Consider the following 18,244-nt stretch of genomic DNA (forward strand, 5'->3'; position numbering starts at 1 on the left):
GATGAGGTGTGCCATGTAGAAGGATTTCCTGACTACTGTGGCAATGTGATTATTAAAGGAGAGACTACTGTACACCTGGGTCCCAAGGTCTCTTATCACACATTCGGTGTTAAGAAGACTGCCGCCTATGTGGTAGTTCATGGGTACAGAGTTTTTATCAAAGGGGATAACAATGCACTTTTTTGCATTGAGCTTGAGGTCATGGCTCTGACACCAGGCATCTGTCTCAGTGAGGCCCTTCTGTAGGATGTCCACATCATTTGGGGACTTGACTATGGCTCCTAGTTTGCAGTCATATGCGAACTTCATTAGTCCGAGGCCTTCTGTGTTAGCCTGTACTTCAGAGAAGTAGATACCAAACAGGAGAGGTCCCAGGACTGGACCCTGTGGTACTCCACATGTCACTAGTTTGAAGTCAGATTTGGAGTTTGCAACTTTTACAGTGTGGGTTCTGTCAGTGAATCATTTGGCAACCCATCTTGTGACATAGGGATTTATACATAGTTTAGTGAGTTTAGATATAATTCCAGAATGGGAGATGGTGTCGAAAGCCTTGGCGAGGTCAAGATAGGCTGTGTGAACCACCTTACCCTCATCTACGGCTTTGGTGACTGCCTCAAAGAAGTCAACCAGGTTCAGGAGGCATGATTTGCCTTTCACAAACCTGAACTGGGTGGGGTCCAGAGTTTGGAGGTTACCAATGTCTTTGCTTATGAATTCCATGATGATATGTTCCATGGCCTTGCAGACCAGGCTCATCAGGCTAATAGGGCGATAGTTCCCAGGATCAGTGGTGGCTCCCCCTTTGTGGAGTGGGATAACTGTTGCTGTGTGCCATTCAATGGGCACAAAGCCTGAGGTGAGGCTATGATTGAATACGGTGCTTAGGTGTGGAGCCAGTTCATTCTGAAGTTCATGTAAAATGCAGCCTGGGATGTTGTCTGGTCCCATGGATGCTGTGTTTTCGGCTTTAGAGAGTGCTGCTTTTACTTGTGAAGTTATGATTACAGGGACTCTGCATTCTTCCTGTATAGATATGGGCCCTTTAGGGGGTGAGAGGGGGGTAAAGTTAGCACTGAACCTATCTGCCAGGATGTTGGCAATATCAGTTGGTTCTGTAATTTTTGTGCCATTGTACTGTAACTCAGAGCAGATCTGGGTGTTGCCATTGAGATTCTTGACATAGCTATAGAATTCTTTGTGGTTGTCCTTAGAATCAGTGGCAATATTGTTTTCATATCTAGCTTTGGAGGCTCTTATAAGGGATCTCAGCTTCTTGCTGAGGTTGACCAGGGAGCTCCTCCACTCATGCGATTTTACTCTCTTTTGCAATAATTTTTTCCTTCTGTTGTAGAGTTTGTTTATGGCAGGGGACCACCAGATTGGCTTCCTTTTTTTGGAGGATAGCGTCTTGGTTCTGTTTGGGATAGCACGATCCATGCATTCGTGTAAGTGCTTATAGAGTACATTTGTGTAAGATTCAGCAGTCGTAACTGTATTGTCCATTTGCATGGATGTCATGAAGTTCACCACTTCTGTCTTAAGAAGCATGAATTTGGCTTTGGAGAAAATTTTACCATGGTTTCCTTAATGGGGGATGGGGACAGGATGGGGATATCAAGTGTGATTAGCTTATGGTCAGATCTGACCAACGAGGAGTTGACTTCAGGTGTGGAACATGGTCACTCATGTTGGTAATGACTAGGTCTAGGATATTGTTGCCCCTGGTGGGGGTGTGGATAAGTTGATCCAGGGCATTGGAATTTATGAATTCTAGAAAGTGCTGAGTGAAGGAGTTGGTACATGAGTAGTTTTCCCAGTTAATGGTGGGGTAGTTGAAATCACCCAATATTAGGGTGTTTGGTTGAACCCAAATATTTTCCAGTATATCAAGAAAATAAGAGTGGGAATCCTGGGGCATGGTGGGGGATCTATAGCAAGCTACAATTTGGATTGCAGTTTTGCATATCTTATCCATGTATGATGTGTGCTTTGTTATCACTAGAGGACAACTATTATAGTGTGTTGATGTGAATAGCTAAGACAACGTGTGTATACCTATATATATGGTGATGGCTATGTTATGGAGGTAGTCAACAGTGGCCGATTAACCACAAAGTCACAATTTCAGTGTAGAAATGCGAGTGTAAATAACAGCAACAGCAACAAAGTCCCATACACGGACAGCTTTCCAGCAGGAAAGTACAGCTGAACCACAGATCTCAATTTTCTCTGAATTTCAGAATGTCCCTAGTCTTACCTCATCTTGCCGAACTGTTCCTCATTCAGTTTGTAATTTTTAAACAAATTGGTGTGGATTACTGTCACTACGTAATTAGAGATATTTGAGTTTCAAACCTCATATCATTCAGAAAATGCATGTTAATACAAAACCTGTTATTCTGGCAGGTTTTCAAATGCATAAGACCATTATTTACAATCTGTCACTAATTTTTGAGACTTTGAACTTTGATATTTGGTATTATCCAGGTTTCTTGGAGTAAGAGGTTGAGACATATGTTTACTGGACTTTCAGAAAGGCAAAAACAAAGAAAATGCTTATTATGTGGGGCAACAATATGAGAACATAAGTTCATCGAAAACAAATGGAATACCGATACAGGCAGGCAGGTTGCCTGCATGGTACTACACCAAGGCAAAGGATGCACTACAAAGCTCTGCTTAAGCAAGCAACAAAAACAATCAGTAAGTAATTTGTTACATTATCTTTAAAATTAACTATGAATAAATATGAACTAGGACTAGCAACTAATATTTTGCATAGTTTTCCACTGGTATTCAAGCAAGAAATCAACAAAGAGGTCATCTTGTGCAGAATAACAGAGCAGTAAGAAACAAAGGGGAAGAAAAAAAAAGCACCTTACGTTCACTGAAATGCTGAAATCAAACTGAAGACTAACTGCTTCAAAACATTTATCACAGCACTGCATTTAGGTGATTACTATGCCTTATCCAGGAATTCCTTTTTGATTTAATAATGGGATTATACATAAACAGATATTGCCTTCTTGGGCTGTGCTGTGCCTGAAAAGTCTTCATACTAGTAAATAACTAATTAAATAAATACATACATAAAATAGTTTAAATATGTGTATTACATAAACATTAGAGAACACCCAACAGCTGATAAAATTATTAAAAACATTTTTATAACCAAAGATATGTTTTCATACTTGACGTAGTTTCTCATGCTTTCATGCACAACCACTGTGAGATGGCACACTGCTTGAAGTGGGTGTCTTTGTTCCTGAACCGGGGTTACCATCTTTAGAACACATGAAGTGATGGTGCTCATGTGGGAAGCTGGACGAAATGTATGACTCATGCTTGAAAATCAAGAGTATTTTTAAATGTCACGTTTTAGTTAGTATTCCTGGACAAAACTGTTTGGCAGGTGACAATTTCATTAACAGAATGCCTGATGAACATAAATACTCACAACAACAAAATAAAATAAAGGTAAAAGAAAGCTTTACACTTGATCTTTAAAGCTAAATGACTCCACCAGTTGAGCTTTGCTTTACCAGCTTTACACGTTCATGGCTTGTCCTCCTAATGCATCCAGTCCCGGCCCTAAAACAGTTCATGTATTTGGATTTGGGTCAGCAAATGATTGCATTATATTTACAGAGTCTTCAGTAAAAGAGCACAATGCCTTGGAGAAGTCAAGGCAAACCAGGAACAGTTAATAAATGTTATCAACAATGAATCCTTTAGTTTTTTTGATGCTATCATAGCTGTAACTGCAGAACAGCAAGTGGGATTTAATGCTAACACACAGCATGGTCTTCTTATTCTGCAGTATGAATGACTGTATAGTTTGGATTTATTTTCTGGAACTGTTGTTGTTTAAACTATTTGCAGAAAGCAGAACATTTGTCCCCCATTGTGATGGTCTGTTGCTATGAAAATATGACACTGCAATTTAAACATTAGGGCAATATTTTTTTCATAATATATGTAAATAGAATGAATAAATATATGCTTTAAAAGTGACTATTGTTCAGATGTCTTCTGTGGTTATTGAAGTGTTTCCCTGATTAATGTATGCTGATGTCTGTTTACATCAATGTTCCTTGCAGTACAATTTTCCATTACTTTTTTCAAGAAGAAACTTGGATCGTCCAAATCAAAATGGTATATAATTGTTGTCAAACTTCATGTCTCATATTTCACTGCTGCCCGATTCAGTCTGAACCTCAAGCCTGCTATACTGTTCCTCTGGAGAAACAGAAGATTTAAAAACTCCCTTTCTTACATTGTGATTTATGTTTCAGAGTTGAAGAATAGGGCCAAACTGATGGTAGTGGACATTTGACATACCTGTCAGTTTAAAAGTATTGCATATCTCACTGCACTGCAAAATGTGTTTATATTCTGCAATGGAAAATCTACACATGTGCAGATTTATTTGTTTGATAACTGGCTAAGACTGACCAGAAGACACTTTTCACCTAGAGACATATACAAACATAGATATCTATTGGCTATATGGGGAGTTAATACAGCGAATGTACAGAAAATGTTCTGTCATTACGCGTACATCTAAAATTTAGCAGTGTAGCCTGCTACAAACATAAAAAATCAGTGAACTAAGTAACAGTGTTACACTTCAGGTGAATAATTAATTCATTGTTTAATCAATAATGACCTAAATTAACTAAAATATATCACACTATTCATGAATTAAGTAAACTGTTCAAACCTGCCATAGTTTTGTTATGATTCGGCCTAAATCTTGAAAACATTTGAGTAATGGAAAGGATTCGAACAGACAAATTCTAGAAAAGTATACCCAAAACAGGGGACTGTAGAAGATATGCCCGTAGGTTAGGGTGAGTTACAAGTCAAAGTGGATCAAACTAAGACCACTGACTGAAAATAAGGACAATTGGTGACTTTGGTAATTGCTTACAAGACGGGGCTGCTATTTAGAGTTTTGCAGCACTTGCACTAGGAGGCAAAGGTTACATAACTCAAGAGTTTCATTTTGAGCAAGTTAAGCAGGGTAAGGGTAGCATTTCTGAGGTCTGAATGTAAGGTCACTCTGTACAGCAAATGCAGTTCTTGAAAAAGCATGTTAACTAATTGCAAGTTCCAATACTGACTTAAAAAAGTGAGGCACCCCTAGTTTTGTGACTTGAGTACTAAAATTAATTTTTAGCAAGAGAAAAAAAACAGTGTGGTGCAGGCAAACTGGTCTCCCAAAAAATTAGCAACAAATGAAAAAAGAAAAGGAGGCACCAGACCAAAGCAGATAAAAGATAATAATTTCAAGTTTAATCCACATTGAAAAGACAAACAATGGTGAGCGCTTTCGTAGCCAAAGCTACTTCATCAGACAACTAAAGTCATTACTCATTCATTTTTAAAATACCAGCAACCAGAGACAAAATCCAATTAAAAGCAATTAATTTAAGTGCTAGTAAGCTACAAAATGATGAACAATAAAACAATTGTGTTTGGTAACAAAACCTTGTCTATGGTACTAAAAAATAAATCTGAAATATATCTAAAACATTTTTTATCTATTTAATGGTTTGTGAGTTAGTACAGGTTTAATAGAAATTTTGTCATTTAGGCCTCTGCCCATATTAGCCCGCATCCTGATGATCCACTCAACTTCTTTGGTCTCAACCAAGTTCTTGATTGCACCACCTCTACATCCTATATTAACTTTCTCTATTACCATAAATTTGAATCTATGTGACACGTCTGATGCCATGACAGGTCTAGCTAGGGCATTGGCCTGTGCCCTCCTGTGCACATCATATACATGCTCTCTAATTCTATCACGAAACCTGCGTGTGGTCACTCCCACATAGAACAAGCAGCATGAAACACAGCCGGTCAAATGCACAATATTTGTAGTGTTACAATCAGCTGAAACACAGCGGGTTAAATACACAATATTTGTAGTGTTACAATCAGCTGAAACACAGTGCGCTAAATACACAATATTTGTAGTGTTGCAATCAGTTGAAACACAGTGGGCTAAATACAAAATATTTGTAGTGTTATAATCAGCTGAAACACAGCGGGTTAAATACACAATATTTGTAGTGTTACAATCAGCTGAAACACAGCGGGTTAAATACACAATATTTGTAGTGTTACAATCAGCTGAAACACAGCGGGCTAAATACGCAATATTTGTAGTGTTATAATCAGCTGAAACACAGCGGGCTAAATACGCAATATTTGTAGTGTTATAATCAGCTGAAACACAGCGGGCTAAATACACAATATTTGTAGTGTTGCAATCAGCTGAAACACAGCGGGCTAAATGCGCAATATTTGTAGTGTTACAATCAGCTGAAACACAGCGGGCTAAATACACAATATTTGTAGTGCTACAATCAGCTGAAACACAGCGGGCTAAATGCACAATATTTGTAGTGTTACAATCAGCTGAAACACAGCGGGCTAAATACACAATATTTGTAGTGTTACAATCAGCTGAAACACAGCGGGCTAAATACGCAATATTTGTAGTGTTACAATCAGCTGAAACACAGCGGGCTAAATACGCAATATATGTAGTGTTACAATCAGCTGAAAAACAGCAGGCTAAATACACAATATTTGTAGTGTTACAATCAGCTGAAACACAGCGGGCTAAATACACAATATTTGTAGTGTTACAATCAGCTGAAACACAGCGGGCTAAATACACAATATTTGTAGTGTTACAATCAGCTGAAACACAGCGGGCTAAATACACAATATTTGTAGTGTTACAATCAGCTGAAACACAGCGGGCTAAATACACAATATTTGTAGTGTTACAATCAGCTGAAACACAGCGGGCTAAATACACAATATTTGTAGTGTTACAATCAGCTGAAACACAGCGGGCTAAATACACAATATTTGTAGTGTTACAATCAGCTGAAACACAGCGGGCTAAATACACAATATTTGTAGTGTTACAATCAGCTGAAACACAGCGGGCTAAATACACAATATTTGTAGTGTTACAATCAGCTGAAACACAGCGGGCTAAATACACAATATTTGTAGTGTTACAATCAGCTGAAACACAGCGGGCTAAATACACAATATTTGTAGTGTTACAATCAGCTGAAACACAGCGGGCTAAATACACAATATTTGTAGTGTTACAATCAGCTGAAACACAGCGGGCTAAATACACAATATTTGTAGTGTTACAATCAGCTGAAACACAGCGGGCTAAATACACAATATTTGTAGTGTTACAATCAGCTGAAACACAGCGGGCTAAATACACAATATTTGTAGTGTTACAATCAGCTGAAACACAGCGGGCTAAATACACAATATTTGTAGTGTTACAATCAGCTGAAACACAGCGGGCTAAATACACAATATTTGTAGTGTTACAATCAGCTGAAACACAGTAGGTTAAATACACAATATTTGCAGTGTTACAATCAGCTGAAACACAGCGGGCTAAATACGCAATATTTGTAGTGTTACAATCAGCTGAAACACAGCGGGCTAAATACGCAATATTTGTAATGTTACAATCAGCTGAAACACAGCGGGCTAAATACACAATATTTGTAGTGTTACAATGAGCTGAAACACAGCGGGCTAAATACACAATATTTGTAGTGTTACAATCAGCTGAAACACAGCGGGCTAAATACATAATATTTGTAGTGTTACAATCAGCTGAAACACAGCGGGCTAAATACGCAATATTTGTAATGTTACAATCAGCTGAAACACAGCGGGCTAAATACACAATATTTGTAGTGTTACAATGAGCTGAAACACAGCGGGCTAAATACACAATATTTGTAGTGTTACAATCAGCTGAAACACAGCGGGCTAAATACATAATATTTGTAGTGTTACAATCAACTTAAACACAGCGGGTTAAATACACAATATTTGTAGTGTTACAATCAGCTTAAACACAGCGGGTTAAATACACAATATTTGTAGTGTTACAATCAGCTGAAACACAGCAGGCTAAATACACAATATTTGTAGTGTTACAATCAGCTGAAATACAGCGGGCTAAATACACAATATTTGTAGTGTTACAATCAGCTGAAACACAGCGGGCTAAATACACAATATTTGTAGTGTTACAATCAGCTGAAACACAGCGGGCTAAATACACAATATTTGTAGTGTTACAATCAGCTGAAACACAGCGGGTTAAATACACAATATTTGTAGTGTTACAATCAGCTGAAACACAGCGGGCTAAATACACAATATTTGCAGTGTTACAATCAGCTGAAACACAGCGGGCTAATTACACAATATTTGTAGTGTTGCAATCAGCTGAAAATTTGAAATAAACAGTTTTTCCTTTATCTGGATGTTTAAAAAAAGAGTTTCCTGTCAATACATGAACAATAATTACAAGAATTACAAGGTTTAGTTCCATGGACACTTGCTGTGGGTTCGATACTCATTTCTTGGCCATATTTGGGTCCACATAAGAGCCTCTTAAGGATTTCTTATTTTTATAGGTATACTTAGGAATATTTCCCGTCGCAAGTTGAATGAGGCAGAGGAAACTAAGTAAAGGTATAAGACTTAGAGAGCATGTATATGATATACACAGGAGGGCAGAGACCAATGCCCTAGCTAGACATGTCATGGCATCAGACGTGTCACATAGATTCAAATTTATGGTAATAGAGAAAGTTAATATAGGATGTAGAGGTGGTGCAATCAAGAACTTGGCTGAGACCAAAGAACTTGAGTGGATCATCAGGATGCGGGCTAATATGGGCAGAGGGCTAAATGACAACATTTCTATTAAACCTGTACTAACTCACAAACCATTACATAGATAAAAAAATGTTTAGATATATTTCAGATTTACTTTTTGTACCATAGACAAGGTTTTGATACCAAACACAGTTGTTTTATTTTTCATTATTTTATATACTACTAGTACATAATTGTTTTTAATTGGATTTTGTCTCTGATTGGTTGCTGGTATTTTAAAAATGAATAAGTAATGACTTTAGTCGTCTGATGAAGTAGCTTTGGCTATGAAAGCGCTCACCATTGTTTGTCTCTTCAATGTGGATTCAACTTTAAATTTTTATTTTTTATCTGCTTTGGTCTGGAGCCTCCTTTTCTTTTTTCATTTGTTGCTAATTTTTTTTTGGGAGACCAGTTTACCTGCACCACACTGTTTTTTTTTCTCTTGCTATACTGATTTTTTATTGTGGTCTGAGGACATGGCAGAAGGTACTTTTGCGGTACCTGAAATGGATCAACTACCTGAGCTGAATAGCTTTGATAAGATGGGGCAAAGAAATTTGTCTTCTTTAATTAAGGACAAAGAGAATCCACTTCTAACTTTTACTCCTGAAACAATGTCTTCATTGGCAGAGCCTAACAGTGAATATGATATGAACTCACTGAGAAAAGACTTATATAAACTCGAGAATGACACATGTAAGTTAGTGAGACTATGGCTACAGAGATTTCACTTCGAGGCATGTCTCAACCTGCGCATTGTGCCTCATGGGTTAAGAGTTTTAAATATGCCAATATATGGCAATGTTTACAAAGACCTACTTGCACAATGGCAACAAATAAATGTAGAGACTAGTTATAACTATATGAAGCTGCTAATCCAATTTTTTAAACCTGAGGAGGACCCCCTAGCAGATAGTATATATAAGCTGCAAGTGAAACTCTATGAGAAATATCCCACAGCATTAGTGGATATTAAGGTAGATCACATTATTGAGACAGTTAATGCCTATGAGTCCCAATTATTGAACTACAAGAAAAAGAAGATTCAGAAGGACACTAATGATTTCTCTACCAGTCGGGTCTTTGCCTGGTCGAGAGAGGAACGTCATAACAATTTAAGTTCACATTTAAATGAGAACTCTATGAGAACAGGAACTACTGATCTGGATGTTACTACAACTGATACCACCTTAAATAATAACCCAGCACAAGGTATGGGGGACAAGGAAGTCACTGTTCCCCCTCAGATTGGCCAGTTCAGAACAACTGGTGCACATGCTGAAACCACACCCTCCGTTGGAAGTGGAGCATGCAGGAAAGAAATGGCTCAGACTGCAACTAACAGCGGAACTACAAACCTACAGTCTAGGGAGGGTAATGAACAGTTAATTTTACCTTACCCTATTTGTACACCAAATTTTTATCAGCGGAACCAGGGGAGAGGTCGCCTGAAGAGGAAGGCATCCATGGAAGAAGAGAATCCTTTAACCATAAAGAAAATGTGGCAATCCAAAAACGGACATTGATATGGAATATTTCCCATTGCAAGTTGAATGAGGCAGAGGAAACTGTTCTAAGTAAAGGTATGAGTTTCATACTGGCAAGTCGAATGACAATAACTGAAAATATTATTGAATTAAAGACTTTTACCAGGAACTTAATGTTGAAAATGTAATTTCAAGATGCTAATGTAAGTAATAAAGATTTTAAATTGTTTAAGAAGGCTAGTGGTTATGTGCCCATTACTATGGGTGTAATTGAAGCCTTTGTAAAGGCATGCATTAATGATATTTATTCTATGTATGACAATAGAAATCGTACTAAGTGTTTTGCTAATATGAGAAGAGATGAAAGGGAAGCACTTGAGGCCCTTTCTAAGGATAAAACCATCTGTTTCAGGCCAGCCGATAAAGGGGGACCACTGGTGGTAATGGATTACACCTTCTATAGGGATGTGATGTATAACATGTTAAATGATGAGGAAGTATATGAAAGGATAGAGTATATATACAGGTTGAAAAATGTATGTGTAGGATTTGTAATGATTTATTTGAATGTATGCAATGTGATCAGATCACTATGATCCTCTATAATTGATTCCTTGTGGATGATCCCATTATTCCAGTGATACAAGGATTACAATTCAGTTTCTGTATTATACAAGTGGTACAGTGAATTATTTTCTGTTTAAACTGTGAGCTTTGGCCAGCTAAGACCTGCATGCAATCAACTGAGCGCATACATGGAGTTAAGTAAATTTTTATCTGCACTTTTATCAAATAATACACGATTTAAAGTAATTTGTTTGTGTTGCATTGAGCAATATCTAGCTGTAAGTTGTGACTGTTTTTTCAGTAGGTCTTATACAAGTGGTATTTTCAGTTAAGGCTTGTTAAAAAACCTGCATAGCCAGTGATAAGTAGGTGGGGGTAGTTTACTTCATTGTTATTCAGTTTCTGTCTTATACAAGTGGTACAGTGAATTATTTTCTGTTTAAACTGTGAGCTTTGGCCAGCTAAGACCTGCATACAATCAACTGAGCGCATACATGGAGTTAAGTAAATTTTTATCTGCACTTTTATCAAATAATACACGATTTAAAGTAATTTGTTTGTGTTGCATTGAGCAATATCTAGCTGGAAGTTGTGACTGTTTTTTCAGTAGGTCTTATACAAGTGGTATTTTCAGTTAAGGCTTGTTAAAAAACCTGCATAGCCAGTGATAAGTGGGTGGGGGTAGTTTACTTCATTGTTATTCAGTTTCTGTCTTAGACAAGTGGTACAGTGAATTATTTTCTGTTTAAACTGTGAGCTTTGGCCAGCTAAGCCCTGCATACAATCAACTGAACACATAAGTGGAGTTAAGTAAATTTTTATCTGCACTTTTATCAAATAATATACGATTTAAAGTAATTTGTTTGTGTTGCATTGAGCAATATCTAGCTGTAAGTTGTGACTGTTTTTTCAGTAGGTCTTATACAAGTGGTATTTTCAGTTAAGGCTTGTTAAAAAACCTGCATAGCCAGTGATAAGTAGGTGGGGGTAGTTTACTTCATTGTTATTCAGTTTCTGTCTTATACAAGTGGTACAGTGAATTATTTTCTGTTTAAACTGTGAGCTTTGGCCAGCTAAGACCTGCACACAATCAACTGAATGCATAAGTGGAGTTAAGTAAATTTTTATCTGCACTTTTATCAAATAATACACAATTTAAAGTAATTTGTTTGTGTTGCATTGAGCAATATCTAGCTGGAAGTTGTGACTGTTTTTTCAGTAGGTTCCCACCCACCCTCCCTGTTTTTGTCTTGGTGTTAATCTTGGTGGCTTTGAAACTGCCCACCCCTCAAAAAAAAAAAATTATCTGGTTTTACTGTATTTGTGTTTCTTCCTACTTTATTTTGCTTTTGCATCATCTTAAATGTACTCAGTTGTATTTATTACTGCTAGGTGTAACTCATTCTAAGCCTTTTAGTTTAAGCACTTGGGCTTCAGACCAGTTGTTTTACATTAGGAAGGTTTGTGGTCTGCACTGTAGTGGCAGAACTGGTAACTTACATCCTTTTAAGTTGGGAACTGCTGATTGAGGGCTCAGTGTCTGTTATTCTAAAAGTGTATTAATTCTGGTTTAAGCACTTGGGCTTCAGGCCAGTTATTTTACATTAAGAGGGTTCGTGGTCTGCACTCTTGTGGGAGGAGAGGCTGGACTCTGCCCTTCTGAGCTGGGAATTTCTGGTTAAAGGCTTATAGTGCCTGCATATTTCAACTGCTTCTTACTGAAATTATTACACCTTGTTTGCTGTAGCATAGACTAGATCCAGGCCTGCTGAATCTAGTTTTGTTTGTATAACTTGAGCACTAATCCAGGCATTCTTTAAAGTATTCAGTTGTATTTATTACTGCTTGATAGTAACTTGATTAAAGTGTAGCTATCATTCTAAGTCTTTTGGATTAAGCACTTGGGCTTCAGACCAGTTGTTTTACACTAAGAAGGTTTGTGGCCTGCACTGTGGTGGCAGGACAGGTAGCTTACATCCTTCTAAGTTGGGAACTGCTGATTGAGGGCTCAGTGTCTGTTATTCTAAAAGTGTATTAATTCTGGTTTAAGCACTTGGGCTTCAGGCCAGTTATTTTACATTAAGAGGGTTCGTGGTCTGCACTCTTGTGGGAGGAGAGGCTGGACTCTGCCCTTCTGAGCTGGGAATTTCTGGTTAAAGGCTTATAGTGCCTGCATATTTGAACTGCTTCTTACTGAAATTGTTACACCTTGTTTGCTGTAGCATAGACTAGATCCAGGCCTGCTGAATCTAGCTTTGTTTGTATGCTTGTTGTTTGTTTGCTTGTTATTTCCCTGAAACGCGAATTCCACCTAAAATGCGGATTTTCAGCGCTTCTGTGGATCCCTAGTGATATCTGCTTTGCTTACTGTACTTATTTCCTTGTTTCACTTGAAAGAAAGTTACTGTTTGTCATTTTTGCATTTAAGTTACCTGTAACACATTGCATTTAAGTTACCTGGCACTTGCTCACTAAAGCAATTATAAAAGTCAGCACTAAAAAATTAAAAGCACTACACCCTCACAAACTCCCCTTGAGTACCTTGTTCCCCATTGACCCTTTTTCAATTATAAAGGAATTCCCAATACTATTCTAGCATGTCCAAAGGTCAGTTGTCAATCTCCTCTCTGGTCCAGCTGGTGAATCTGGGAATCTTGAGGCAATGTTACAACTGCCTCATGTACACAGACAACCCTCTCCTCCTCCCAACAAATTCCAACACATGTGAGAGATGCAACCATATAGCCAAACTGGAGGCTAAGCTCTCTCAACTCAGTACTGGCGTAACCAGTCAGGAGGAGAAGGAAACCACACTCACTACAATTCCAGTCTCACATAGACCTACCACGACAGCAAACCAAACACATAAACACACAAAAACATACTCGGAGGCTCTAAATAAAAATTTGCTTAAGCAGCACAGACCTCCAAAGCAGACACCCAAGAAACCGCTACCCCAAAACAAAACACGTGCAACATATAGCTCACAAAGCCAGTGTGCCGAACAATCACAGCCCTTAAGGCTAAACAACACACCTGATACACTTGTAATAGGTGACTCTATCGTCAGGCACACTGACGTCCCACCCACCAGGCTGAACAAGGAGAAGGTCACGGTGAGCTGCCTGTCAGGCGCTAGGATCCGCCACATAACACAAGCACTCAGGTCACTCCAAGGCAAGTACAAATATGACTCAGTCATTGTCCATGCTGGAGTGAATGACCTGAGATGTACCTCCCTGGACTACATGAAAAGAGACATAGAGGCGCTCTCTGAGCATGTAGCCCAGGCTGGTATGACCCTGACCTTGAGTAGCATCTTACCCTCACCAAGAATGATGCCACAATATGAAGACAAGATGATCAATTTCAACAATTGGCTTAAGTATTGGTGTCATTCAAAGGGGATCCAATGCCTGTCAGCCTGGGATGACATGCTTGACAAGCCACGATGCTTCGCTAGGGATGGCTTGCACCTATCACCCCTGGGCTTTCGGATATTGGCAAAGGCTCTTGCTACCCCCATAGTGCCTTTTTTAGGCAAGGCTCAAAAGGCAAACCCACCTCCATAGGTATCACAAGGGATAAGAAACTAAGAGTAGTGCTACTCAACTCCAGAAGTCTAAACCTCAGGATGCACGCACTCGAAACTCTCCTTAGCATGGGGAACATCGATATCTGTGCAGTAACAGAAACCTGGTTCAAGGCTCCCAAGAGCTCCCCAGCACTACCAGACCTCATACCATGCTTTTCAGCCCCAAAACTTGGACCGAAACACAAAAGGAGGGGGAGTATCAATATTCGTCAAAGATACCCACACCTCCAGGTTGGTGGCACAGCACGAAGCATCAGAGACTATCCATGTGCAACTAACAGTGGGTAAAACTGCCTTCCAGTTTATAGCCTGCTACAGACCACCCACCCAAACCCAGGAACCCCACTCGGCCTTCCTGAGAACACTGGAAAATATGAAGGTCTCTCCAAACACCATTATATTGGGCGACTTCAACTACCCAAACATAGACTGGGAGCATTACTCTAGCTCTAACACCCTAGCCCAAAGGTTCCTAGAATTTATAAACTCAAATGCTATGGAACAACTTGTTACTACTTCCACAAGAGGGGAAAACATACTGGACCTGATCATCACCAACATGGGGACTCTATGCTCCAGACCAGAAGTGTATCCCTCACTGGTAAGATCAGATCATAAACTAATCTCACTGGATATTCACATCCCGACCCCACCCCCTGCCCAGAAAACCACAGTGAAAAACTTCTCTAAAGCAAATTTCACACTCCTCAAAATTGAGGTGGAATCCTTCAAAGCCCCCGGGCCTGTGGAAAATACGGCCCAGACCGCAGAATCCTTTATAAACGCATTCTATGAACCCCTTCAGGAATGCATGGATCATGCAATCCCAAATAAAACCAAGACCCAATCCTCCAAAGGCAGACGTCCTGTCTGGTGGACCCCAGCCATAAGCAAACTATACAATAGAAGGAGGAAGCTACTACATGATAGAGCAAAATCCCAAAAGGGAAGGCATCTCTGATCAGTATTAGCAAAAAACTACGGGCACTCATAAAATCGTCTAAGGCCAGCTTCGAGAGAAAAATTGCACAGGACACTAAGGATAATCACAAGGCTTTCTTTAGTTATGTTAGGAACCTGGGTGGGAATTCCCAGATATGCTCAGAATTAGTCCAAAATGACAAAAAATACACCGAACCCACAGACTTTGCCAACATCCTAGCTGACAGGTTCAGCGCAAACTTCTCCCCCCCTCCCCACCAAAAGGGCAAATATCTATCCTAGCAGAGTGCTGCCCCCCTGACATCTCAGATGCTCAGGTAAGAGCTGCCCTCTCCAAAGCAAAAAACACAACATCAATGGGACCAGACAGTGTCCCGGGCTGCGTCCTACATGAACTCCAAGAAGAGCTAAACCCAAACATAAAACTACTGTTCAATCTCAGCCTTACTACAGGTTATGTACCCAAAGAGCGGCGTACAGCAACAGTGGTCCCTCTCCACAAAGGTGGTGCCTCAACAGATCCTGGAAACTATCGCCCCATAAGCCTGACTAGCTTGGTCTGCAAAGCTATGGAAAGGATCATCATGGACCTCATAAATAAAGATATTGGGGACCTACAGACACTGGATCCTACCCAGTTCGGCTTTGTTAAGGGCAGATCCTGCCTCTTAAACCTGGTTGATTTCTTTGAAACAGTCACCAAGGCCATTGACTGTAACCTGCCCAAGCAACAAGGACCTCTGAAGCTGAAACTCAAACAAACACCAATCACAACCAAGGTGTCACATAGTTCACAACACCTGTGTGCCACCCAGCAACAGCCCCTAAGGCAAGACAATGTACCTAACACTTTAGTCATAGGTGATTCTATAGTCCGGCACACTGTTGTCCCTCTCACCAGCTTGAACAAGGAGAAAATTACAGTCAGCTGCCTGTCGGGTGCCAGGATCCGCCACATAACACATGCACTCAAGTCACTCCACAACAAGTACAAATATGACTCTGTCATTGTCCATGTTGGAGTGAATGACTTGAGACGTTCCTCCCTGGACTACATGAAAAGAGACATGGAAGAGCTCTCGGATCATGTGTCCCAGGCAGGTATGACCCTAGCCCTGAGTAGCATCCTGCCTTCGCCCAGAATGATACCACAATATAAGGACAAAATGATTGACTTCAACAATTGGCTAAGCTTCTGGTGTCATTCAAAGGGGAAGAAAAAACAAGCTGCAAAACTGATATAACACAAAAACTTGGTAGAGAAAACCACTTTATAAAGCAAAGCTTTCGGGCAGAACCCTTCTTCAATACTAAAACATAGCATCAAACATTTCACACTTTAAATACAGGTCATCAGTCACATGATCAGCAGCCAAAAGAAATCATGTGACCACAAAAACAAGATGTGTTTTATACTTTGTATTTTATCTTGTTTTTGTGGTCACATGATTTCTTTTGGCTGCTGATCATGTGACTGATGACCTGTATTTAAAGTGTGAAATGTTTGATGCTATGTTTTAGTATTGAAGAAGGGTTCTGCCCGAAAGCTTTGCTTTATAAAGTGGTTTTCTCTACCAAGTTTTTGTGTCATTCAAAGGGGATCCAGTATCTGTCTGCCTGGGACGACATGATTGACAGACCATGATGCTTTGCCAGAGATGGTCTGCACCTGTCGCCCCTGGGATTCAGGTTACTGGCTAAGGCTCTTGCCACCCCTATAGTGCCTTTTTTAGGCAAAGTTCAAAGGACAAAACCACCACCGTAACAGGTACAAGCATGCAAAATCTGAAGGTAATGCTACTCAATGCTAGAAGTCTAAACCTCAAAATGCACTCTCTCGAGGCACTCCTAAAAATGGAGAGCATTGATATCTGTGCAGTAACTGAGACCTGGTTCAAGGCTCCAGAGAGCACCCCTGCAATACCAGGCTACAACTCATACCACACTTTTCGGCCACCAAAGCAGGACCGAAACACTAAAGGTGGAGGAGTGTCAATATTCACCAAGGATATTCACACCACCAGGCTAGTTGCCCAACACAATGCATCTGCAATTCTCCAGGTGCAACTAACACTAGGTAAGACTGCAATCCAAATTGTAGCTTGCTACAGATCCCCCACCATACCCCAAGATTCTCACTACACCTTTCTAAACATTCTGGAAAATATTAAGATAGAACCAAACACCCTAATACTGGGTGATTTTAACTACCCTGCCATTAACTGGGAAAACTACTCATGTACCAACACCTTTGCCCAACGGTTCTTGGAATTCATAAATTCCAATGCCCTGGATCAACTAATCCATAGTCCCACCAAGGGCTCCAATATCCTAGACCTGGTCATTACCAACATGGGAAATCGATGCTCCACACCTATGGTCACCCCTCGTTAGTCACGTCTGACCATAAGCTAATCACCCTTAACATCCACATCCCACCCCCACCCCCCAGTAAGGCAACCTCCATAAAAAACTTCTCCAAAGCCAACTTCATGCTACTCAAGTCAGAAGTGACAAACTTCATGACACCCATGCAGACCGGAGCTGAAAGTTCAACTGCTGAATCCTACACTAAGGCACTGTACGAGCACATCCACTCATGCATAAATCGTGCCATCCCAAATAGAACCAAGATGCTCTCATCCAAAAAAAAGAAGACAATCTGGTGGTCCCCTGCCATAAACAAACTTTACAACAAAAGGAAGAAACTGTTGCAGAAAAGAGGAAAATCCCAGGATGCAAAAAACTTCCTTACCAGCCTCAGTAAGAAACTGAGATCCCTCATAAAATCCTCCAAAGCTAGTTACGAAAATAAAATTGCCAAAGATTCCAAAGACAACCACAAGGCATTCTATAACTATGTCAAAAATCTAAATGGCAATGCTCAGATCTGCTCTGAGCTAAAACAGAA

The sequence above is a fragment of the Protopterus annectens genome, chromosome 11.part0 (genome assembly GCF_019279795.1).
Source record: "Protopterus annectens isolate FY-2018-M chromosome 11.part0, PAN1.0, whole genome shotgun sequence".
NCBI lineage: Eukaryota > Metazoa > Chordata > Ceratodontiformes > Protopteridae > Protopterus > Protopterus annectens.